We start from the raw sequence: 27,703 nt of genomic DNA, 5'->3' as shown, positions 1-27,703 counted from the left end.
AAATAAAGGGAGTTTAGCTTCTATTTACATACATTAAGGACTACTTTCCCTTCCACCAGAACCAGAACCAGGGACAGAGATACGGGAGGCACAACATCTCCCTGCATGTCTGCTTTATCAACGTGGGAGGAGGTGAAGATGGGAAGAGGAAGTACTGGAGTATCTATTCAGCCACATTGATGACTTTCTCTATAAGGATTTTTAGACAACAGAGAAAATCAAGAACGTGGAGACAACATGGGAGTGTGACATCTTTTCAGAAAATTTATTTGGTTCTCTAGGGAAATCTTGCTCTAGATATGCTAGGATATATTTCACCAAGTACACTCCTAATTCCTGGATCCTATGTGGAAAGTAACTTATTTTAATAGTGCATTAGATTACAATATTTTAAAATACATATTTCAAATGTAAAAACAACTATATTTTATCTGGAACAAAGTTATCATCATTAGCATTGAGCTATGAAGACTAAGAAAAACTACTTAAGTTTTTGCTGTGAAGGTTTTATTAACTATACAACCTCATACTAACCTTTTTGTGCCATAATTAATAGGAAATTTAATCATATAGGCAACTATAATTTTTATATCTTATCTTAATTGTATTCCTTTTCTTTCTCCTTGCGTATAGATATATATCTTTTAAGATACAAACAGTATACAGCTCTTTGGAACGTTTGTTATAAATGAGCTAGATAGATGAAAACCTTACTGTAGAGTACAATGCATTTAAATAGTTTTAATTAAAATGATTTCCTTCTAATTAAATAAGAATCAATAACCATAAGGATTTATTCCTCATAAATATTTTTACTTGTCTTTTTTATTTGTCAGATAACACAAAATAAAAATATAAAGATAATTTTCTTGATTCTACACTTAGTTTTTAATTATCCTCAATATCTTCTATGCCGTTATTTATGGAATTAACAAGGGTCCAATTTAATGCATGCCTTAGGAGCATTAATACTAAATTTTAAATATTAATGCTTTCCAAGCACACACAAGCAAATAGATCCTCCTACATAGAACATGTGCTGTTAATTGTTTAATAAAATGCATAAAAATTATTTATAAATAAATATGTAGTAAACAGGGTGGTTATGCCATTAGATGGTAAGTTAGGTAAAATTTTAAAATCTTTCTTCATTATTATCTTGCCATTCAGTTGGTGATGTCAGTAAAAATTAATCTCAAACCTGGGCCAATTGTACCCACAAGCTGTTTAATAGACCACAACTGACTTAACAGTACCTAGGAATATTCACTACTGCCTTTAAGAGCAAATCAATGTGGTAAAATGTAATAAAATATAAAATATTTAAAACTTGCCTTGTGACAACTGTAACTTTTCTTTTAATGAGCGGGCAACTTTTTTGAGGTTGGTGAGAGGCTGATGAAACTGAACGTGTTAAAGAGGAGGGCACTTGGTCCAGCCGCACCTGCACACAGGGCCAGGCACCTTCTCGCAGCCTCCCCTGCACAAAACGTCCAAGAGGGAGACCAAGTGCTGTGGTTGAAATTCTCTGTGCTCAGATGAGCCAGCCCTGCAAACTGCCTTTTTTTTTTTTTTTTTTTTTTTTAATTTCAGCAGTAATACTCCTAGTGATGCTGGATATGTATAATGAAATAGCACCATACATTTAAAACTAAGATAAACTGCTTCTGTAACATATTTTCTTAAAAAATAATAACCCATAGTATCTTATTGAATATGAAGGAAACCGATTATAGAGTTTCTATATACTTATCTATTGATATTTTGTGTAATTCCTCAGTTCGTCTTTATGGTTTCTTTCTCGTCTTAGCCATTTATCCCACATGTGGAACTGGCCTTCTCTGCTGCAATGACAAACTGCAATGATCTACAATGAGAAAATCCTAGTTACATTTCAGTGAACTGAAGCCAAACGTCTTTGAGTAATGAAACAAGGAGCAGAAGGGTGGATATGGAGAAAAAGTATAGCAACTCATATAACGATGTGACTCTTCAGCTTAAAGTTTACAATCTGGTCAAAGAGATGGACTCCACATGAGGTGCTCGTATCAACCTAAAGAAAAGGTATGTGTATAAAGCAACATTACCAGCTGCACCAGTTAACACAGTATAAGGTGAGCACATAGATTCCGACAGAAGGCTGAGCAGAAGCTAGAGTCACCAGAGGAGTCCACGGTTGTATGTTTTCTATAAAGCATAATGCAGCAATTGACAAGAAACCTGGATTCCTATAAAGTAGAAGGAATGTTTTCTAGGTGGAGTGCTTCTCTGAAGGAGCACAGAGTATGGACTAAGTGAAAATGTTGGTGGAAGGAAATGCCATTTATTTAAAAGAAAAATCTGTGACATACTGTTGTCAATGGAGAACAGCAAAATTTGGAAGAAAGTCTATAAACCAGAGTTTAGTCTAGAGATGAAATAAAAATATATTATATGTAACAGTCTTTTTTACCATAAACATACATGTGGTGCTGTTTATTAACACTACTATACATATTTTACAAAGAAAAGGAAAAGAATGAAATATTTTATATTCAAAATTATTAAATAACATTCCTATAGTTATTTCAAGATCCCTAAAAGAAAAAGCAACGTAGAGCAAGTTCGGGATCATAAAATATCACTTAGATCAAAGGAAGAAGAGAAGATATTTGAGTTTATGTTGCCAGTATTTGTAAAGGTTTTTTTTGTAAAGTTTTTTTAAAAAGGAAAAAGAATGAACTTAGTAGCATCATGAGGAATTTAACATTAAATGTACTTTCTAATGATAGATGATTATGTCTAAAAAAAACAAAAGCAAAGGGAGATTCAGGGGATTGTGTGAAACAAACCAGGGAGGTTTTGTGAGGAAAAGATTAGAAAGAGTCAAAGCAGCATTTGTAATAGAACACTTGGCTAAGAAGCTGGAAACGGATTCTCAGGGTTGCCTCTAACAGTAAGTAGCTAACCCAGCTTGTCATCTATTAAAGTTTATGAACCTTTTGCAATCATTTCCAATTCCATTCTTTTGAGTCAATAAACTGAGTGTAATGTAAGAGGATGGATAATGTCCTCTGGATCTGGACTCCAGAAATCAATCAACTCTAAAGAGAGTTCTGAATATTAAAAATATCTTTACTAAATAAGCATTCTTTGCTAAATTGTCCTCTATGGTGTGATCTAAATTGCTATTTTCACTTTCTTTTCAAATCTACAAGGGGATGAAGAGTATACTCAAATAAGACAGAGTGTAAGTTTGGCCTTTCCTTTACTGTTTGTGGATGGAAAATTCTCTTTGACATAACAGGTTTTGTTTTGTTTTAAGTAAAGCTTTTTTTTTTTTTTTAATTTTTTTTTTTATTTATTTATGATAGGCACACAGTGAGAGAGAGAGAGGCAGAGACACAGGCAGAGGGAGAAGCAGGCTCCATGCACCGGGAGCCCGATGTGGGATTCGATCCCGGGTCTCCAGGATCGCGCCCTGGGCCAAAGGCAGGCGCCAAACCGCTGCGCCACCCAGGGATCCCTAAGTAAAGCTTTTTTGATCTAGCATGGAGACCAGTTTTTATCAAGTAATGATTTCTCACAGTAATATTCAGAGAACATTTCAGGGGTTAACAACCAGTGTCACTGATCTTATTGAGTAAAACCAAGGATAATCATTGATGGCATGCTCATTTGCTGTTGGACAGAAATACTATTAGAGAACAAACTTCCCCAAAAATACTTTCTACTCCTAATCGCAATGATGTTATAATTCTTTATCTAGTTCCTTCCTTCTTTAAGGGCATCTAACCACAACACTCAGACTGACCTCAAAGGAACTTGATTGAGTTACCTTCGAATTCTCAATTCAATGATAATCCAATAGGTAAAGAAAAGTAGCCATCAGATTTAGTCCAGATGGTCCCATAGTGAAGATTCACTGTAGATGATCTATTTAATAAAATTAAAGCAGAGTATGAAAATTCAAAAGAAACAAGGGCAATATTAAAATCGTGGTAAAGTGCAAATGACCTGAGGATATTCAAAAGCATTATTTGCAGTCCTCAGATTGCCAGAACAAAAGAAACATTTTTAATTTGACTTCACCCTTATAAAATGACCAATAGAAAAGAGATACTTTGTTGGAGGAGATTTTAAGGTATTACCGAAAAAAGGGAGGGAAGGGACTTGCAATAGAATATAAACATGAAGTGCAGTAAGTAAAAATATACTTCAAGAGTTTTCACAAATATTGTCATTTACATTTACAGAATTTACTAAGCAAAAGGGAATTTGAAGTCTTGTATGGTACTTTCTAGTTTTTAAATTATTTCCTGCTTTCATTGATTTACTTTATCAGGACATGTCCAAAAGGAAGAACTCTTAAGGTGATTATTACATTCTTTGGGCACTAGTTGAGAATATTTTTCTTATGCTGTAATTAAAATATCTAACGCTGGTTAATCATAATGAATAACAAGGAAAATAAAAGTCAAATGGCCTAAGACTGCACCTCAGAAAACAGAGTAATGGAAAAGACAAATTGCTATTGTAAAACAAATGTCAAGAAAACTATAAATTCAAACAAAAGATTGAATAAGGTATTCTAATTTCAAAGGTAAAAAATAATAAAACAAGCTCCACTGCACCTATCAAAAATAATATTCCAATAGAATAACATTTATGAATAATACTAATTCCCTAGTTTTCTATGCTTTAATTTACCTGAATGCACATTAAAAAAAGAAAAAGCTTCTATTAGGAAAATTTTTTGTTAGTTGAGGTACAACCTCAAGTACCCAAATTTAGTAAGAAATGTCAGAAATGCTGCAGCTGGTAATTGCAGAGTGAATCTAAATCAAATAATAGCTTTTTAATCATTAGAATGATCATAGTAATTTGAAAGGTGAACGTAGCAAGAATGATGTTAACATAAAATTGTTGATACCAAAAACTGAAATTAATACTGGATCATTTCCATCATTAATCAGGAAATAAATCTCTCTTTCAAGAGAACTTTCCAAGAGCAGCTAATAACTGCTATCAGACTTTCTTGAATCCATAAACCAAATATAGATCGAAGAGTGACTGATATTAGGAGCCTGAAAGTGACAGTTCCCTCATGAATTTCACCAGACCACGTGACCTCTATGGTATTAAGACTTGAAGGAAAATTATCTTATCATGAAATAATTCAGCAGTCAGCTTGATGAGTATGCTGCACTGCAAAAGCATAGATACCTGTGTCAAGCTGGTTTTCTGCCATTATCTGCATGTTTAGAGGGTTACCTGAAAATAGAAAAAGATGGAATCAATAAGTTTTGTGTTAGTATACAATCACAACAAATACAATAAGAATAGGTTCCATAAGTGGGATAGGGCTAAAATGTGGCCTCTGAATCTTTGCTCATGATTGTTACCCAGCATGCCCCAAATCACTTAGATGCTATCCATATTTATCAAATACTTTTCCATGACAGTAACATTTCTTTAGTCTTAGAAACTAAAGTAGAAAACAATTCCAATAGAATACCTTTATTTTTGATGTTCCAAATCACTAAACCAAAGTTACCCCATTGTCCATGATTTTTTCACCAACATACTACTATTCCAAGAAAGGACATTTAAATACTTTTTCACCTAATGCAGTGTCCCTGACAAATATTTCAAAGCAAGAGGCAATGTCAGCTATGAATTCTACCCAAGGACTTTGGAGTTGCTATCAGAGTTAAATGGGGAATAGTTTAGCCAAAAATATCAAAATTTTGAATATCTGTATTTATTGACCAAACAGATCCACCTGTAGGAATGTATTCAACAAATAAATTCATTTTGTGTATTAATGAATTGGTTAATTCAATACACTCACCAATACACCAATACACTCACATTAGCATCCAAAGACACACACACACACACACACACACACGTATTTACATATGTGCTTGTATAAAAGATATTCATTGTAGCAATATTATAATAAAGTGGAAACAACCTAAGTAGCTATTAATTAGTGTTCTAGATATTTGTACAATAAAATGCTATACAACCAAATAAAATAAATAAGGTAATTTCTCATAATATCTTGCTATACAAAATATACAGCAGAATAAGTTACATGATTCCATTTTCTGGTTTTTAAAATAAATAGAAAACTTCATACATGGAAGTTAGGAAAATTCATATTTTAAAAGCTAACTACAGTTTGGACTTCTCTTTCTAGGCCCCAATATAATGAACTTGAATCAAAGGAGGATCTTCTTTTTATTTTTTCAAAGCAGGATCTTAAATGACATTACAAAGTAGTCATTTTCCCAGTAGACTTTAAAGAGATAGCAGATTGGGACACTGAGCCCGAGAAAAGCAAGGAGATTAAAAAAAAGAGCTTTCTAGAGGAAGTCAGTAGGTCCTAGATGCAGTCTACAGTGACTGTTTGGAAAGCCATAGTTTCTCGTAGGAAGTGACCAATAAGCTTAAAGTACATCTTTACTAACAGGTAGACTGAGAGTGCTTGAGGTGATCAACAGTAAAATACAGAGAAAGTTTGGAGTGACTCCAGCAAGGGAATGGGCTTTCCCTACACTACGTACAATAAAGGTGAAGAATGTGAGCGTCTTTAGGTTATATTTATTAAAATATAAGTGCATTTCCCCCCCTGAAATGTGTCTTATAATCAGTGTGGACATTTACTCTGGTAATGTCTCTTTTATTGATATATTTTTGCTAAAATAATTAATATTTGAATAGTGTATTTTAATCATCGGTGACCTCTTAGAACCAAGGAATCAATGGTTCATACTTTTAAAAAGCATATACAATGTGAAGAAGCAAACATTGCTGAGGAACAGAGTAGAATGGTGGGGGAACATCGGATGAATGGGGTACTTTTAATTTTATTTTAATACACAACTGAGTACTTAATTAGAAGGGTTTTTTGTCTTTTTTTTTTTTTCACCAATTTGCCTAAACTATATTGTTTTTTCCAACCGACCATTTTGGGGGAATGCATACATAACACATAGCTCCATTCCCTGTGAGTATGTAAATAAGCTCCGTGAGGTCAGGCATACTGGCCTGTTTTGCTCAGTGATGTATCTCAATCACCTAGAAATGATTTGCCCATATAATAAGTGTTCATGAATATAGAGATGAGTGAATGAATGAATAAATGAACAAACTTAATTGCTTTTTCAAATGAGCTTTGATATGCACCCTATACTTGTGTGGACATATAATCCTCATACTTTTCTCATGCTCCCAAAGGAGAAAAACTAAACAAAACAAAACCAAGAATCTGCCTACTGATGCATGAAATTAAGATTTAGCCAGCAGAAATAATTTGAGCTCCAGAATTTTCCTTCATATATCATGGGCGCTCTCTCTCTCTCTCTCTTATTCTATATATTACTGTGTGTAACTAATTTGTGCCTCTCCAGGCATCACTGACACTAGCAGTACTCACTTTCCACTAGCCTTCTACAGTTTCCCAACTTCAGACTTTTTTTCTGCCATATAACTACCTACAACAGCAATAACATAGGATTTGATGTAATTATCATATGGCCCAGCAATTCCACTCCTAGGAACATACCTAGGAGAAGTGAAAACATATGTTCATTAAAAAAGTTTGTCCATGAATGTTCATAGCAGCATTATTCATAATGGCCAAAAACTAGGAAGAGCCACAATGTACATTAACTTGAATAGATAAATACAATGTGCTATATCTATATAATGGAATCTTATTTGACAATAAAGAGGAATGAAGTTCTGACATATCCTTCAACATCAGTGAACCTTGCAAATAGTATGTATGCAGGAGGAAAGAAAGCAGTCTCAAAAGACTGTATGGTATGACACTAGTTATAGGAAATGTCCATAATAGACAAATCTATGAAGACAGAAAGTAGATCACTGGTGGCCTCTGGCTGGGAGAAGAGATCAGGGGAAGGGAGTAACTTCTAATGGGTATGAGTTTTGGGAGGAAGGATGGTGAAAATGTTTTAAAATTGATGGTAATGAAGATTGCACAACTTTGTGAATACTTCAAAAAAGCATTTAATTGTAAATTTTAAATAGGTGAACTTTATGGTATATGACCTATATCTCAATCCTGCTATTATTAAAACCAATAATAATTTAAATTTTAAAATGTATTTACAAACCATTTGAATACCCTAAGGAACAAATTTCACTTTAATATTCTCCTCAAAAAGTTAGAAATGTAAAAAAAAAAAAAAAGTTAGAGATGTTTAAAAGCTATAAATATTTTTCTAACTAATTTGACCCAACTTATCAAACTTTTATTTAAGTTGATTATTTTTTCTTATTAGCTCTTCAGATATTGCCTGATGCTAATATATTTGCTTCTCTTTTCTGAAAATAGGAAGGAGTAATGACACCTTTGAATGTACATCTATATGGCATCTAGCTTCTAGATATTCCCAAAGGTGCCCCACATAGGAATACTCAATGCATGGGATGACAGTGAGAGCTCTTCATTAAGGTTTGAAGCTTATTTCTGCTAGAGAAAGAAATGGGAAATCAGTTGAGTAAAACAGGGTGTGAAAGCCAAGGTATTTCCTATTTCATTGTTTTTATGGTTGGCCTCCTACTTCCTGCAGTGCCCACCTAGACCTTACAAATAAATTTATTTTTAAACTTCTCTGCTTTTGCCATATATGAAAAGATTTCTTAACCTATCTGCTCCCAATTCTCACATTATTCCAAATACTTTGGAGAATAACCACTTGTCTCATAAACAGCCATTTCTTAACCACATTAATTTGACATATTCATAGCCAAAATACTATTCCCATCCCCTCATACTGACAAAAATGTCTTTAACTCATCAGGATTAACAAAATAGAGAGGGTGTGGGAAAAGGAGTATATAGTTTAGTTACATTATTTTTTTTCTTTTGACAGAAAAATATGACAAGTAGGAATGTCCATTGAACAATTACGTATTTCATTTTGCAATCTTATCACAACATAAAGTTATGTGGGAATTTTGTAGCTTCCCATCAATTATAAAATACCAGAACACTAGTCAGTTGACTACTGGAGCAATTATTGGCCTAATAAATCCAACAAATTTGTTCTTACATACCAAGAAGACATATCTCCAAAATATATATATATGTGTGTGTGTGTATAATTCATCCAAAAAAAAAAAAGATATATTTGAGGCCATCCCATAGCTTAACTTTGAGTCTAAAGACATGAGGATAAATCAGTTTACAATTCCTAGTTCATCTTTTAAAAAAAATAGTATATTTGCAGTAAATTCCCCACCAAACATTTCAGATTTCCCAATTCCCACATAAAAAGATAATGCAGCCATCATAATGTGCCAGATAATATACTGAACATTTAAAGGCTAATAATAAGTATAACTTTTTTAAATAATGTTACTGCAAAGAAATTAATTTCTAAGTTAGTCAATTAAATAAATGAAATATCTGTTTGAGATTCACTTACAAAAATTGATCCCAAGATCTAATTCCTAAGCTTAAGAGTTATTATTCCAGATTTCACAACAAGGTGAAGGCAACTCATCGCATTGCAATTCACATACTGTCTTAATCACTTAGTGGGTTCAGCCCTTCATATTGAACACTCCCATAATGCTTTGGCATTTATTTGATCAAAGTTTTAACTGAGATAAACATTTACAAACAGAGCTCTTGTGCATTTCTCTGCTCACTTGCAACATGACCTTGCAAATCTGCCATCAGTGGGGGGATATCTCTTTACTCTTGAGGCTGAGGGGACACTGTAACTGTTTTGACCAATAGAATGAGGCAAAAGTGACCTTCTGAGAACTCCAAAGGCAAGTCCAAACAGCAGTGGCAGCTTCGGGTCCCCACCTCTTGTCCACGCAGTCTTAGGACTCTCCCTCTCAGAACTCAGCTGCCATGCTGTCAGACGACGAGGTCCCCTGGAGAGGCCATGGTTGGCATTTCTATCAGCAGCCCCCTCTGAGCTCCCTCCTGACAGCCAGCAGCGAGCAGGTGAGGGAGCCATCTGAATATCCAGCCCAGTAGGCCTTTCAGAGATGCCAGCCCTCGCTTCCAGCTGCCTGAAGCCCAGGTATCCCCCCAGGAGAGTCCAATTGAGAACCACCCAGGTGAGCTCATCAACCCGCAGAACCATGAGAGAGAATAACAAACTGCCGTTATTAAGACTTTCCATTTCTGGGGTGATTACTCAGCAATATATGAGAACAACAAAGTGACTGCCACCTTCCTTACAATAAAGCACACCCCTGTCCCCCTCCATCTGTTAGGTAAGGACACAGATCTAGAGATGGCGGAGAAGAGAATATTTCATGACTAGATGACATTTATTGAAGAATGTGTTAAACATTTCTGTATGTTGGCAAATTGAACACCAATAAAAAATAAATTTATTATTTAAAAAAATCTTGACTACTATATATATATAAAAAAAAAAAGAATGTGTTAAACATTCAACTCAACCTGCATTCAATGTACTTCACTTTCCTCAAATTCATCCATTCTCTTTGGACAGCTGAAGGTTGACTTAGGATATAAATTCTTTTTTATTGTTTCAAATAACCCTCCAGATCGTCTCTGAGTCTCAGGATAAACTGCCACCAGAGAAGGCATGTGATTTTCTCATCTGCCTCATTGCTGTGTGTTATTCCTTAGAATGGAAAAGAGGAGGAGAAACCTTGATGCCTTGGTCCCCCCAGTCTAGAGACGATGCCATGTGAATGAGGTCTGACCACCTGGTGGCAGCAGGTCCCTTTGGTAGCCGTGGATTTCTGGCCCAATTCCTCTGCCTCGCTGGATGGTGGTCCCAGCTGCAGCCCCTCTGGGCCTTTCCCTTGCCTGCCACGGTGGCCCTTCCTTGCTTTTGACAGCTACCAATAGCCGCCCTTGTAGCCAACTCTAATCATGTGCCCTGAGAACAACAGCTGTTTTAAAAAAAAACAAAAAACAAAAAACAAAAAACAGAAAACTGTGGTCACATTAGAATCACCTGGGAATCTTTTCAAACTCCCAATTCTAAGGGTGTACCCGTGACCAATTAAATGTGAATCTCCAGAGGTAGAACTCAGATGTTAGTATTTTTAAAAGTTCCCAGGTGATTTTAATGTGTAGCCGGGCCTGAGAACCACTGCCCTAGACCAATCTTAGTTCTATGAATAGTATAACTACTCAGCATTACCCTTTTCAGTAGCGTCACTAAATGGCATCTGCTCACAGATTCCTTGCTGTGTCACGAAGGAGCAACTGTGCGGCTGGCACGCTTTTTTCCTAGGATCCTAGTCACCTCTCCATAGAGGTAAATTCAATGCATGTCCAGCGCTGTGATGAGCTCTGGGAATGCAAAAGCTGGTTACATTTGACCCCTGATGCCTGGAGATTAAAGTCCACTGCAGGAAGGTGGGAAAGCCAAGAATGGGATAATTCTGAAAATAAGTCATTTTAATGTAATGTGCCTCATACGTTAAAAGAGCAGATCTACAGAAACACCAAGAAGGGGCATTTTGAAAGAGTTTTTGGAGGCTCAGTCAAGCAGAGGGAAATGCATAAACAGAGGACCAAATGAAAGGAGGCAGAGCACAGGTCAGGGAAGGTGTGATGGTTTGATCAGGCTCATGGACTTGGGGGTGGCAGGGAGGAAGTCTGGGGATGGTAGAGAAAGTTAACATGATTCTACTTGCATTTTTCCTTCACTGTTATTTTTACTAAGAATGTGGGCAGCCCCAGTGGCCCAGCGGTTTAGCGCCACCTTCAGCCCAGGGCGTGATCCTGGAGACCTGGGATTGAGTCCCATGTCGGGCTCCCTGCATGGAGCCTGCTTCTCCCTCTGCCTGTGACTCTGCCTCTCTCTCTCTCTCTCTCTCTCTCTCTCTCTGTATGTCTGTCATGAATAAATATAAAATCTTTAAAAAAAAGAATGTAATATGTATTGATAGTACAAAAATAAGAAAATAGACATAAGCAGAAACCCAAATAGCCAATAAATATCTGAAAAGAAGCTCAGTTTGAAGAAAATGCAGAACTAAACCTCAGTGAAACACCATTTCACATTCATCAGATAAGGAAACAATCTGATAAGAAGAGCTAGAAAGGGCATGGAGCAATGGGAACTATCCCATGCCATCAGTGAGAATGTAATTAGGTATAAAACTTTGGAGAGAAATTTGACAAAAATGGGTGAAGTCTAAGGTACACATACCCTACAACCCAGAAATTCCATTCCTAGACCTGTACTCTAAAGAAACTCTTATTAAGTGAACACAAGGAGACAGGTACAAGAATGTTTCAATACTATTATTTATAAAAGTAAAAAATTAGAAGCAACTTAAAAGCCCATCGAGGGGAGAACTGATTAAATGTGAGATAGTTAAATATTATGCAAAAGTGAATAGTATTTTGCTATATCCTAAGTGCACTCTTACTTTAAGTACCAGCAGGAAATAATCTAACAAGCAAAGTGTTGAGGTGGAAAAAAGCAAATTGCAGAGAATTAGATACCATATGATATCAGTTATCAATGAAGCTAAATATTGTATTTTCATTTGGGGACCCGTACAATCTAGCTATGATATAAATAACTGTGCAAATCAGCATCATATTCAGTATATTGGTAACAAGGAGATCTAGGGGGTGAGTGAGGGGGCGTGATCAGAGAAGAATACACACAGAATTTATAACTGTATTTGCAATGTTTTATTTCTTAGCTTAATGGAGGGTACACATGCAATTTTATGTTACGTATTTCACCATTCTGTATATATGAACTCTTGCACACTTCATTTATTTTTGAATGCAGAAAGGGAGTTGGTTAAGTGGAATATGGTACATAAAAAAAGACTCCATGATTAATGTGTGAGGTTTAGGCAATTGGGGACAGAAGCTAAGAAGCAGCAGCCAGCAAGGCAAATGTCACACTGAGAGACACTCAACAGTGACAGGGGAGCAGAAGAAAATCAGAACAGGATCAGGATAGACATTGTCCTAATTGAAGGTTTTGGTCTTTCTTAGTGAAGAGGAATAATAAGCAAGATGAAGACCATGATGTATTATTACATGTAATTTATACATACGGTGTGTATGTGTGTGGTGCTTAAGCCTGTAGTGTGTTCTTACAAAATAATATTTTTAAACAAGCTCCCTGAAGGGGCACCTGGATGGTTCAGTCAGTTAAGTGTCTGCCTTTGGCTCAGGTCATAATCTTGGAGTCCCGGAATCAAACCCCAGGTCAGGCTCCCTGCTCAGTGGGAAGTCTGCTTCTCCCTCTGCTCCTCCCCCTGCTCCTATTCTCTCTATCAAAAATGAATAATCTTAAAACTAACTAAACAAATAGATAAACAAGCATCCTGAATCCCCATGCCCAGAAATCATTACTCTTAACATTTCTGATTTTGTGTTCCTCGTTCTAGACATTTTCCTGCATGAATATATATTAAAATATGCAATTTGCCCAAAAAGGGATTGTTGTGTAGATAGCCTTTGGTAACATGGTTCTTAACTTGAAACATCACACGTTCTTCTGTGCCTATAAATATAACAGATTTAAATTTTATAAATATATCATAAAAGGCAGTAGAAAGGATGGATTTAAGGAATTAAAATAGGAAACTATTTAGGAAGCTATTAAAATAGGATAGACAATAACCTATAGAGGCTCAAAATATATGCAAGATTTGTATGGAGAAAATTATAAAACTTTATTGGAACAGGATAAAGCAGGCTTAATGAAAGCTCTATCATGTTAATGAATAGGAGGAATTGATAACCTAATGGTACCTGTCACCACTGCAATTGACCTGTATAACCTATGCAATTTCATTTTCAATTCCAGGGTATTTTGTAGAACTTGACATGGCAATTCTAAAATGAACATCAAAGAACGCAAGAATAACCAAGGCATTTTTTAAGAAGAAGAGGAAGATACCAGATATTAGGGCTTATTACTAAGACATGGTAAGTAAAAGATACCAGGATATACAACTTAATGAAACAGAAGAAAAAGCCCAAAAATAGATTCAGACACATAAGGAGATTTAATATATGGGAGAGGGCCATTGCAGATCACTAGGGAAATATGTATTACTTTTAAAAACACTGTTGGGTTATCCATATGGTTATCTATATGATGAAACTATCCCTACTTCACCTTATAAAGAAAAGGTAATTCTTTTTTTTTTTTAAGACTTTATTGATTTAACACACAGAGAGAACTAGAGCAAGAGTAGGGGGTGGGGCAAAGGGAGAAGGACAAACAGGGAGCCCAACATGAGGCTCGATCGCAGGACCCCAAGATCATGACCTGAGCTGAAGGCAGCCACTTAGACAACTGAGCCACCTAGGCACCCCAAGAAAAGGTAATTCCTGAAAAAAATGTGATAGCCAAATTTTTACAATTTCTAAAATAAAAAATAGGACAATGTCTTTGTAAAATTAACGTGGTCAAGGATATCCTAACAAAAACATAAAACATGCCTCCCTAATAAGAATTATTGTTGAACTTCACCACATTAAAATAAAAAATGACTGGTCACCAAAAGACATCACAAAGAAAGTAAAAAGACAACTACATAATAAGAAAAAGGACCAGCAACCCAATGGATAAGTAGCAACTGAAAAAATGATATTTCATAAAAAGGAGCAGTAAAAGCCCATCATATGAAAAGGTAGTCAACATCATTAAAATATATGTAATATGCAAATTTTTAAAATTACATAGCATTTAGAGCACTGGACTTACAAAATTAATATGTTGAGTAATATGAGGTTTGGGAAAGATATAGTGGTAAGTTGATACAACTATTTTGGAAAATAATAGGCACTATCATTTAAATGAAGCCATTTCACTCCTAAGCCATATAATCTGAAGAAATTTTTGGGTGTGAGCCTTAAATAAAATGTATAAGAAGATTCATAGCAATGGTTTTTGTAATAGCAGAAATCTAGAAACAATTCTAATGTTCTTAGGAATATGATAAACGCATTGTCACATATTCCATAATAAAATATTATATAGCAGTGAAAAAGAAGGAACCAGATCTCCACACACATGAATAAGTCATAAAAGGATAATTTTGAGTGAAAAACCAAGTAGTAGAAGACTAGATACATAGAGCAAAGTGCTTTAAAGTTCAAAACAAGCAAAAGTAAACAACACATCATTTATGACTGCATATGTGATTTTTTAAACTATTAAAAATTGGAAATGATCAGCACAAAATTCAGGGTAATAGATACTCTCTATGAAGGTAGAGAGGTATATGGATGGGGTTAGGGATAAAAACACAGATAACTTCAAAAATGTTGGTAGTGATATAATTCTTACGTTGTGCATAGGTTTGTGGTTGTTGATTTATTATTAGATTTTGTAACTTACATGGATGCTATATATTCATATATATTAAACATTACATAAATTTAAGGTAATAAGTTATTAGGGCCTTATCTAAGGAAACTGTAACAGGGAAGCAGGAATGGAGATAAGATACAGATCTGAGAAAATATCTAGGGGATATTTCTTGAGTGGGATATTTATCATACATAAGTAGTGAGGAAGAAGGAGAAATACAAAATTGCTAATGTTGGATTTGGATAGCCAGTGTTAGTGTTCATTAAAATTATATAACTTGAAGAATTTTGGTTTTTGTTTTGTTTTTCTGTTTTTTTTCTGTTTTTGTTTTTTTTTGGTTAGTTGACTGAGATTTAGCTTAATATGGAAGGTCGGAAAGGCGCGTACACATTCACTTTTATACATTTTCTATCTGAAGTGCATGTGGAATATCTATTTGAAGTGCACGTCACACCGATGCAGGACTCTGAAACAAACTGGGTCAGTGAGGGATGTATGTATACAGGCATCATCACTTCATGGAGGTATGTAAATCACGAGAAGCTTCTAATGGAAGCGTATCGAGTTAGGGAAACACGCAGAAGACAAGCATTTATGAACAACAAAGTAGAGAAGAATTAGATCAGGAGACAGGGTCACAGAGAGAATAACCATGGATTAGAAGGTAGAAAACGCATAATGTATCATGAAGCAAGGAACTCTAGCTGCCTTGTCAACAAATGTTTGCCCTTCCCAGAGTGGAGGCCCACTTGTAAACTATCACATCCACTCTTAACCAAAGTTTTGCAATGTAGGCCTCTTCTTATCCTTTTGAAAGTGTCTAAATTCAGGTAACATAGCCACTTGTCTAGCAAAGTGCCTTTAACTTCTAAAAGGACACAGAAGATCATTGAGAGGTTTTCGATTCAGTCTTGAGCAGGCATATATTCAGTCCTCCTTGTGCTCATCATACTCTCCCACCTAAACCAGTGTTCACCTCGGCTCGACTTGTTTAGGAAATCTAACTCCTGCTCCAGGGCTCTCCTCTGTAAAGCTCATCAATTTGACACCTGGATCCAGCACGTGATTTGACGTACATCTGTTTTTCTTCTCTCAAGTTCACCACTTGAGCTTCTGGCTCAATTCTCTGATATCATCTATTCTCAAATAGACTCTTCCACCTTCTTCTCCCCCATATCCTACCAGATCCAATATGTAGAAGAGTGGGCAATGAACCCCAACACTTTAAAATTCAAAATGCCTTTTCCAACCATTTTTAGTCAGTGATTTATCCAGGCAATTAGAAAATGAGACAACATCTACAGGAAAGAGAGAAGCTTTCTGTAAAGGTTCAGCTCCTAAAGGGGTAGGCAGAAAACAAGTCCTGTGTGTGCAACTTTGGAGTCACAAATAATTAGTACTGAGAGTCAGGAAGATCTGAAGAGAAAGCAGCATGCAGAAAGATGATGTGAGAGGCATCAAAGGTAAATCTTGCTTCATTTACAAGGTTTAGTCACATCTTACACTGCAAATAACATATCTATCACCAATTATAAAGTCTGATGTATTTTACTTAAATCCCTTAGGGCAAAAGCTTAATTGTCATATTTCTAGATATATTTTAAACTGAACTCCTTGAAGGTAGAAAAAAAAAACCCAGAGTCTTATGCAACATTATATCCCCAACTTTTAGTATAATTTCTGGCATATAAGAAACACAGAATGAATAAATAAACATTAGGATATAAGAATAAAAGCAAACACTTAAAGGGTGCTTACCGTGTGCCAGGCATTATTCTAAATGCTTAACATATATTATTAACTCATGGTAACTATTTACTTTTAAATTAAGAAGTGAGTAACTTTCCTACGAACTAATGAAAATTAGGGTTGATTTTAACTTGACCTATCACCATAACCTAAATGTTTTCTGGAGACTCAAAGAAATAATGGTGACATTTGGATATGGTGGAAAAAATTAAAATTAACTTAATTTAAATTAAAATATAGCAATTCAGAAATTGCTATATTGCAGTATATTACCATAACCCTTCAGGTTTTCAACCCAAAATGCCCCATTCTTTTTCTTGGACCTGATCACCATTTTATAAAGTGAGCCCTTGACAGCCATATTTGTACATTTGTACCCTGGGCCTTCCTGGCTATCGATAATTGGATCAGAAGTGTCACCTCATCCAAGTTGGACAAGTCAGATACTTCTGGTAATTTGAAGCCAGAATTGAGAACCAGGGAACAGTCCTGTGTATGAATGCAATTGGAACTCAAATACTCAGGAGATACGGCTTGGCAAAATTCTTCCCTGTGAATAAAGAAATAGAAGAAGCCAACAGAGAAAAAGAAAGAGGAGAAGGTGTTGTGGGGGTCGGGAGGATGGAGAAGAGGCGAGGCTAGAAAAAGGAGAAGGAAAGAGTAATAAAAAGGGGAAAAGCAAAGCCAAGAGAACCAAGTTCTTAACAATATTCCAGTTCCAAGTTTTAGCCCCTTCCTATCCTTGGAGTCTTTGAGAAAATCATACCTCTACTTAATAAATTGCTTTGTTTTGCTTAAACTGAATCAAGCTGTTTTCTGCTAACTTTCAACCACAGAATCCTAACCAGTATACATACTATGGTACTAAAATGTAATGGTATTTCCCAAAGATAATCAACCAGAAAACATTTTCAAAATTATAATGTGTCAATGAAACACCAAATGGAACACATGAATACAGGTGCCAAACAGAATTTTAAAAGTCACCATCCATCTGAGGAAACAGTTTGAGAAAGGTTGACAAAGGCATAAAATGATCAGTAGAGTATGATTATTTAAATATTTCTTATATTTCTAAATAATTCTAAATAAAAAAATGAAGGTTTTGGACATTGAAAAGGCTTGTAGAAACAGGCAAAACAATTGAAAGTGGTAGCTTAATCACATAGGAAAGAATTGGTAATGAAGTAGATCATGATCTTTAGCATCATGGATTCCAGAAAACATGGGAAACAATATTAGTGACTCAATATTGGCCACATTTAAGATCACATTCATCAATGTTTCTGGTTACTAAAGTAACATTTGTTATTAAACATATAATAGAAGGAAGTGTGAAATAAATAGGTCTCATTCATTGGAGAACATTTACTTCTCTAAAATGACTGGAGTAAATGAATAAATAGTAATCCAACAAAGAAGCAGTGGCTAAGTATCTAGGACTTTCTAAGCAAAGAAAGTGTGGGGAGAATGTATGGAGCTATAAAGAAGGACTATAACAGACGTTTACTGTTTAAAAATAGATTCTAAACTTAGTCATATAACCATGTTAAGTTGCAATGAAAGCACTGATGTTTGAGAATCTCTGGGCAAATATTACTGCCTAATGCAGCTGATAAGATTATCTGGCTGAAGTTTTAGGTAATACAAAAACAAAACAAAAGTCATTTCCCTATGTTTGTACTATCATCACATATCTGCTAACATTTTAGATATTTAACATTTTATGGAATACAGAACCATTACTATCATACTGTATAATTAGGTACTTTTAAAATATTAAGTAAAAATCGGAAGTCATATCTAAATTTGTAAAGAATTTTTGAAGTTGTCTCATCCCTCCTATTTCACCTTACATAAAATTCTTTAACTATCATATAAGGTCCATTTTTTAAAAACATGTCTTAAGTTCAAAATTTCAAAGAGCATTTCTTTTGTTTAAAAACTTACAAAATCTATAGAACTTTTCCCATCAAAAATTGGCAAGAGCATAGCATGCAAAATATGTATCAGTGTTCACAACTGTGAAGTGGTATTTACTTGTGTCCTCTTTTGCATTTTTGTGTTATTTTCTAAAGAACTCATCATAGATCCATGATGAAAAGGGGATTTTAAAAGACTAAAGTCGAAAATGATATTGAAAGCATGAGTGTTGGTGTTAAGTATGATTTAATAAATCATGTAATTCATTTACAGAGAAATATGAAATTATAAATTACCTGAACAGTTAACCCTATTAAAAAGAAATAAGCTAGAAGAAATAAAAATGTTGGCAGATATAAATAAATTATTTTAAATGTCTATTGTATGAATTGTGATGAAAATGAATATATTCCGTCCTGATTCTTTGGTTTAGAGATGATCACAGATTGTGATATGAGATCATCCTAACTCAAATGTTCCTTGGAAACACATACACAAAAGAATTCTCTGAGAAAACATTCTAAATTTTGGTAGACAAGTAGAAGAATTCAAGAATCCCCCAAATTTATGCCCATGTAAGAAAGAATGAAAATGCAAGAATCAGGGACATTTTGGTAGTGTTGCAAAGGTCAGAGCAGGCCAAGTCATTGGCAAGGCGTTTTTTAATTCTGCTGCCCGAGGAGAGGAGAGAGTGACTGAGAGAGAAAAATGGAGTTTCATTGATCCATGTGCTTTTCCCTCTTTTTTGCCCTGGGACACGGCCCATTGTCATGACTGAACCTGACCTTCATTATCTCAAGGGGGAATAGAGAGCTAAGTTGTCAAATTTTTGCCTTTTCAAGTTTCATCAACATCATCTAAGGAAATTTTTGTTTTTGTTTTTTATTTCAGTAGCACCCATCATTAATTCCACCTTCTGAGCACCACGAGCACACTCCATATAGATCTGATCAGGGAAGGAGGAGGAATAAAGGACCCCCTGAGATGGAGTCCTGGAATTGGAGAGGACTGAGGTAACAAAACTCCATCCAACATTATGAATCTAGAAAAAGAAGAGATTTGTTCTCAGCTCACTTTCAGTGGCCCTAGAGGAAAGGAAATCTCTTTCAGAGTTTTCTCAGATTCTGAAGCATGGAGAGGCAAATAGAGAGAGCCAGAGAGCAATGTATAGGCAGAGATTTCATCCTTCTTCTGCTATGTATCCCTGACCCCAAGCACTGAAAGTGCACAGTGTGCTACTAAGAAGTGTTTGTTAAATCAGATTATGGAAAAAATAAGATACACCAAGTGGTTGGAGTAAAATCAAAATGAGCATCAAAGCATAGAGATATATTAGGATGTAATACTTAAGTAAAAGTACTGAAAACGCATAATCAGAATGCTAGTAAAAGGTTAAAGGAACCAGAGTAGACCCTTCTTGAGAGGAAAAAACATGTCTCCCTATATTGCCAGGTGCCATGCTTGCCACATTTTCAGTATTTAATAAGTGTTTGTTGAATGCAAAAATGAATGAACAAATAAGTGAATGAATCAACAAATTAATGAATAAAATTCAGAAGAAAACACTCCTTCTCCTTGCAGCAACCCCTCCAAGGAAAGTGACTGCTCTTTCCCCACCCAGAAGAACACAGGAGGTTTACTTTCTGGAGACATTAAAGACACAGAACACCAGGAACAGCTGATGGGGTGGCTGATTTACCCTACCAAAAATAAAAGATGAAATAACAGAACACTGGGAGTAAAATGAAGATTTAAGAACTTACCGGTAGAGAGAAAATACAGGTGGAATATGAAAGACAGAAATAGAAACATGTCAGACTTCTCAGTAGCAACCCTGGAAGTTAGAGCACAATGGGGCCTTTCTAAAAAAAAAAAAAAAAAAAAAATTCGGGGCGGATATTATTTCTGATAAACATTGTATTAAAAAACAAACTATTCTCAAATATAAGAGTAAATTAAGCAATATGGAAGATCACAAAAATTGCATATCCTATACATTTTCCTCTTGCTGAAGGGAGTCAGCCAAAAAAAGAAACATGGAATCCAAGGCAAGGGGGAGACAAAAGGAGCTTTGGGTGAAAACATGCAGCAGGATTAGAGAGAATATTTCAGTGGGAGCAAGAGACCAGAAGGTCTCCCAAAGGATGCCATCGAGAGAAGGAAGAAAAAAATTATCTGGTGTGTTTGATCATATTGACAAGAGTCTTATAGTTCCAGATGACTTGAGAATAAGTTAACGATGAACGATGTGAAATTAAACAAAAACAAAATGGGAAATTGGAACTTGTAAGAAACGTGATCAACTCTAAGCAACATGTGTATAGCCATATGAGTGAAAACCTCAATTACTGATTCTAGCCAAAAATAGTGTTATAACTATATTTGAAAGGTGGGGTGGGGAGGAAGTAGGTGTTGGTGGGGAGTGTATAAGATAGCTAACTTCATAATAACAAGTCAATAATATCTGAATTGTAAATACTTGAAATAGCTGTCTCAGTGATTTGGAAATATGGAAGATAGTAGAAGGTGACACAGCTAAAAGACATGAATGTGGATGCCGTGATCAAGTGGAGTTGATGACACGTAGGAGTGAGCTGAGGACTGCTGTTGGTGGCGATAAACCTTATAATTCAACTTGACTTCTTAAACTATGCATGAATTGATGTGGTAAAATAAAAGTCAACTTAAAAATTATCAAATTGTTCAAAAAAAGATTTGAACAGCAGAAAGACACAGCGAGTTGCTACGTGGGGTAACAAATCTCCAATGAAGGAAGAAAAAAAATGGCCTGAAAGAGGAGTGTATCCTCATTAATAGTCTAATAAGATTTAAACCTATAAGACTTGAATCTCATCTATAAAATGAACAAAGATAACAAAAGCTGAGTGTGGGCAAGGGTGCAGGAATACAGGATCCCACGGACACAGCCTAAAGCAGTGCTGGCACATTCTCCAGGCAAATCCACATGGAGGGATCTGTCGGTGGGAAACCACCGCAGTTGTGTAGACGAAGATTTACTTACTGAGATGTTTGTGGGTGAGTTGTCCTTATTAGCGACAAATTGAAACAAATGGGAAAAAATGCAGAAACATGATTAAATTAGCTGTAACCTATTTCCAAGATGAAATTTACATAATCATTGGACTAACCTTTTTTTTCCCCAAAAACGTTTTAAAGTCAAAAAAGTGCTTATAATATAATGTCAAATATAATCTCAGAATAAGAGTTAAACATACAGTCCCATTCCAGTAACATCTAACACACACATACTCATATACAGAAAAAAAAACCTAGAAGAATTATGGCAAAATATTAACAAGTACCATCTTTAGATTGTGGGATTATGGGTTATTTGGTGGTTTCTTCTTTAAACTTTTCATCATTTTCTAGGCTTTCCATAGTTGGTGTATATAACCTCTAAGACAGGCCTAACTATGCATTGTGTTCTTGTTTTTATGGAAAATGTTTATGCTTTCTTTTTAACAAGGATGGCTTCTATACTGACATCTACAGACAGGGAAAGACGAAAGCCATCTGAAGAAAGAGAAACTAAAGGATCACAGTAGAAGAGCCCATGACTGACTGCCCAGTTCAACAAAAGACATGGGCACTGCTTTCCTAACACAGATTAAAAATCTGTCACAGAGAAAAGATGTAACAGTAATGGGGGCACTTCCACTATAAAGACATCTGCTAGAAACCTCATTACACTAAAAAGCTGAGCATCAGACAAAATCTTGACTTGTCTTGCTGACAATTTCATCTCTCAGAAGGTAGTAGAAGCAAAATGGAACTGCCTCTTAATTCTGACCAGAGAGAAAGAAGTGGTTGCTGCTGGGCAGTGAGAAGACAGGTAGTCATAGGCTGGGGAGTCCCAGGCATTCGTACCTGCCTGAACAACACACCTAACATGCGTGAATTGGTGAATATGTAGAGTTCGAAGTGAAAACAAAACAAAACAAAACAAAAGCTGGAAGTTCAATGACAAAAAAAAATGACCACACATTCAACATGTACTCAAAATCTGAGTAACAGAGAAGGGAGGGAAGAAGAGTGTTTATTTTGAACTATTCACATCTTTGGATCAATAATTTCACTTTGAAAAAATATACACAAGATATTTCTCAAAAAATATGAAAATATGTGCAAAGAGATGTTTGCAGAAGCATTATTTGTCATTGAAACAAAATGTGAAAAGTACTGCAATGTCCAAAAAAAGTCAGCATATTCACTCCATGAGCCTTATGAATCATGATGGTAGTTAGAAAGTATCTGTTATAACATAAAAATGCAAATGCTTTAAATAACTTAATATGAACTAAAACAAGGGAAGGTACAAAATTTTACTGATTCTCTTATGTACTCAAAAATATAAATGTATATACATATATTATCTGCTCCTTCCACAAATTTTAATTAAATGCCTCCTAATATATTCCAGGTACTAATCTAGGCGTAAAATGAGAACCGAACAAAACAAATGAAAATCCTGCCCCAAACAGCTTCCTTTTTGGTAGGAAAAGGCACAAAAGATTCAGAGAAGTTATTTTTGGGTAGACAAACTATGAGGGATATACGAGTAATTTTTAAAAATTATTTTTTCTATACTTATCAAATGTCTCACAGGGAACATATATTACAGTCATAATGGGAATATAAAATACTAATTAGCTGAAATGCATGAGTAATAAGAGTATTATATCTTGGTTTAATAAATGCATAATGTTCTAATCAAGGAAGGTAATACATTCCATTACGTGTTTTTAAGATTATACCTGAATATTACACACACTTCTATATACCTATTTTATTTTATTTTATTTTATTATTTTATTTGTATATACCTCAATTTAATTAGTAAATTAACAGTCAGGAATGCATTTGGAGCAAAATGACCTGAATGATAAGAAGTCTGAGCATTATGTCAAAAGTGATAGAGCTAAGGAACTGGAACATTTAGACTAAACACCGACAAAGACAATGAAAAAAAAAAAGAAAAAGAAAAAGAGAAAATCTGAGGCTAATTCCTGTTCCACTGTTCCTAATAAAACTCAGAAAGTCACTCCTAGAAAATCATTTCATCCCCCAGATTCCAGGTGTGCGTGTCTGTGCGCGCGTGCACACGCTGGTGCGGAATACAGAGAACATCTCCCTTATCTGTCCTTAAATAGGTATGAGGCTCGACACTAAAAAAAAGAAGAAAAAAAGGTAAGAAGATCATAACTTTGAAGCACATGCTAATTAAAGGGGGGAAAGCATTTAATATAGAGTTTTTTTTATCAAGTGTTTCTATAATGCACAACCACTAGTAAATTTTTATAGAAATCCTACAGATGTCTGTCTACATGCATTCATACATATGGGAGCATGTTTATACAACTTTTTAAAAAAGATTATATGTACTTACTTGAGAGACAGAGAGCACGAGCCGGGGCTTGGCCGGGGGGAGAGGAAGAGGGCAGGCTCCTCTCTGAGCAGGAAGCCCAGAACCCTGAGCCAATGGCAGATGCTTAGCCAACTGGGTGTCCCTACTTCTATGACTTTTAACCAAAATGGTATTACAATGTACACAGCACTTGGTGATCTGGCTTTAAATTTTGAGTAACTGTCATTACATGTATTGTTCTGAAAAATGAAATTCAGGATAACGGGTCAGATATTGGCCTCAGTCTGAGGCTACATTGGTAAAACAGAATCCATCACGCATGAGCACAACGCTCCCAGTCTCTGTAATCCTCGGGCAGTTACTAACTGGCCACCTGATGTGGACATTTTGGCCAGAGCTCCCCGGGGAGGTTAGCCTAGAAAACTCTCCACCCTTTCCCACTATAAGACTCCATGATTTTATTTTGATTCTATAAATTGTCCAACTGGGGCCTAGATATGGTGAAAGGAGGAAAAATGAACATTTATTGAGACTCCCATGCCCTTTTGAGTTGTGCACTGACACATTATCTCATCTGATGCTAACAAGCCCACGTAATAATTATATTTTATAGCCCAGGAATATAAGGCTCAGAAAAACTGAGCAATCTGTCCAAAGACAAATAACCTTTGAGCTACAGAATCAGAGTTTAAACCCTTGTTTTCAGAAAGTGCTTTCTGTTTACCCTCTAACAGTTCTGAGGAGATGCTTAAGATGCTGCTGCAGGGATAAGGGGGCACCTAAGAAAGCATCATTCTGGGACATTCGCTTGGCTTTAATAACAACAGCCCTGATTCATGTCTCACCTATTAGAGCTCATTTGAATCACTGACCCTACTAATTAAAAAAAAAAAAAAAAGTTTACAAAACAATACATTCCACCATGTGTCCTTCCCTGTGTTTGTCAGGGAAGCCTGGGTGGGAATTCCAACCACTTCTAGAAAGTCAACAGACTGAAGCCAGTGTTTGGACAGGTAGAGAATTAGTGCCATGGAGCCAAACAAGCCAAGACTCAGTCTAGGAGTCTAGAAAGTCTAGACCAGTACAGGAAACCTGAGGGTGCGTGGGGGGCCAGTGAGTTCAGGAGAAGCAGGCAGACCATGACCAAGTACAGACCAAGACCATGTCACCCAACAGCGCCCAAGAGAATCATGAGTTACCCTTGCAGGCAAGTGTGGGACCTCTCAGCCTGCAACTACTTTGCTGTAAACTGAGGCATTGCCCCTTTAGCCACTGCTGTCCTCATTCTAAACTTCTTTGAACAAATCCATCCTCTCTCATGTTTTTTACCTATGCTTAAAATCTCCAAATATGTGTCTGAGGCCGACATCTACTTAGAACTTTAGACCTCTGTATCCAGTTCCTTGCTCTTGTAGGCAAATAAATGTCCCTTAGACACCTTGCACGAAATTTATCTAAGATGCCTCCTTGTCTTTGCCTGAAATCTCCCTCTTGCCTTAGGTACTTCCTGTCTCTCTAAGGCAGAATCAGGAGACATCCTAAGAGACCTCCCTCCCCCCAATACCCAACCAACTAAAGTCTACAAGTTTTGCCTTCTCAATTCTTCTTAGATCCATCTTCGCATTTTTATTACCCGTGCTTTGAGCCCTCGTTTGTCACCTGCACTGGCTTGAGTGTCCCTCACCCAGTCAGGGTCAGAATTCCACACTGCCTATAGGACCCATGTCCTATAGATGCCTTGTGTAGGTGCATCTCCCATTCTCTTCCAGATCAATGCCAACACTCACTTCTCTTTGCCGCCTTATCCAAAGACTTTCCCAAAACCCTCAAGTTGGCTTAGTGGTCTTTCGTTGTACCTTGCCAATCACTCTGGCACGATATACATAAAGTTAGATGGGAGGCTTTGAGTGATGTTCGTTTTGAGGACAGAAACTAGATTTTTCATCTCTGTATCTCAAGTGCCTAAGTAACGACTGGATTCTCAATAAAATGAGCTCTCCTGGGGGCTCCTATATTCCGTTTCATTCAGTAGACTTTCATGGGATACCTTATAGATATTATAAATACAGAGTGAGAAGACCCAGACCCTGTGATTATAAGCAAAACTTCGAAAGACTGAACTCTGTCCCCATCTGCTACCCGTGTTCTGTATTAAGTCAGTCTTGGTTGTGCCTGGGCTGTGAGGGGGGCACTCTGAGATCACTGCCAACAGCAACCACCCACCCTGCCAGGGTGGTGACTCATATTAGGACCCACCCACTCCAGTCCCTTGGCCCTAAAAAGAGTTCTCATGTTCTACTTTTAGTTTATATTCCATGAGCCAATAGTTTTGCTAGTTTATCTCCTTTCTCCATCTTTCTTTTCCTAACGTGCCCTTCTGGGGAAAAAAAAATGTATCAAAGATATGCTTGATCCTGTAGTAGCCCTCAAATCATCCGTGCCGTCCAATTCTTACCCACAACACTCAAAGGTAAGCGGTAGGAGGTGCCGGAACCACAAATAACACCCAATGCTCTTTCCTGGCATTCAAATCTCAAGGTTGGAACAAGGTCAGTGATGGGCTGGAAGGAAAAGCTCACCATTGAGGAGAAATCTACATCTGCTCTGCTTCATGTCTCAAATGGTTTTTCTCTAGTTCAGAAAGTATTTTATGTCAAGAAGTCCATGTAGCCATATAACCGTTACCTGTAATAACTGGGATTATGAATGCATGGTTTACACAGTGATTTTAAAGTAAATTCGTTGAAAATAATTTTTCTTCTCTTGTATGAAAAGTGCTCCAAATGAACTGTACTTAACCAAAAGAGGCTTCAATAGTAAAGACTGTCTTAACCACGGAGTGAAAGGCGACACTCAGCAAGACTGTTGGTTCCCAGGCTGGTTAGAATCCAGAAAGTCTGGGGCACTTCCTTTAAACAATTTCCCCCTGAGCCCCGACTCTGGGAAAGTGGCACATCTGGGATGCAATCCGGGAATTGGTATGTGTTTAATCAACACTTGGTTGGTGTTAAAGCAGCTAGTGTTTGGAGATACCCCCTAACATGTTTGCAAAATTAAAGTAGATGTTGGTCAATGTGAAATAGGAAGAGAGTAACTTTGTATTTTAGAATTGTTTTGTGGAATCTCGGCTCATGCACCGAAGAATCCAAGAATTATTGTTTTGCAGAACGACTTCATTTCTAGCTCCTAGCCCCCATTCTGCTTAAATCTTGAAGATATTACCTCAGCCCTTCCTGGAACCAATCCAGCGTGGGAGAACAGTCCTAGGTTCTTACACAGGAGCAAGGCGGCCAGGAAGGGGTCCATTTGGCCCTTGTCATCA

The 27,703-nt window shown here is 36.2% G+C and overlaps 1 long non-coding RNA gene across 3 annotated transcripts in view; it reads left to right on the top strand.

Moving 5' to 3' along the window:
• Positions 1 to 27,703, top strand: part of LOC140609435 (uncharacterized) — a 60,703-nt gene that overhangs the window by 19,026 nt on the left and 13,974 nt on the right. For 2 of the 3 annotated variants that reach the window (XR_012011268.1, XR_012011267.1), the window contains exons 2-4: positions 1,811 to 2,064; positions 13,809 to 13,930; positions 19,887 to 20,008. This is a non-coding gene — a long non-coding RNA (uncharacterized lncRNA). The remainder of the gene's footprint in view (positions 1 to 1,810; positions 2,065 to 13,808; positions 13,931 to 19,886; positions 20,009 to 27,703) is intronic. The other variant, XR_012011269.1, reaches the window with a different exon arrangement.

Source organism: Canis lupus, chromosome 18 (genome assembly GCF_048164855.1).
Source record: "Canis lupus baileyi chromosome 18, mCanLup2.hap1, whole genome shotgun sequence".
NCBI lineage: Eukaryota > Metazoa > Chordata > Mammalia > Carnivora > Canidae > Canis > Canis lupus.
Note: the sequence above shows the minus strand (reverse complement) of the source record. Positions and strands in the feature narration are given on the sequence as shown.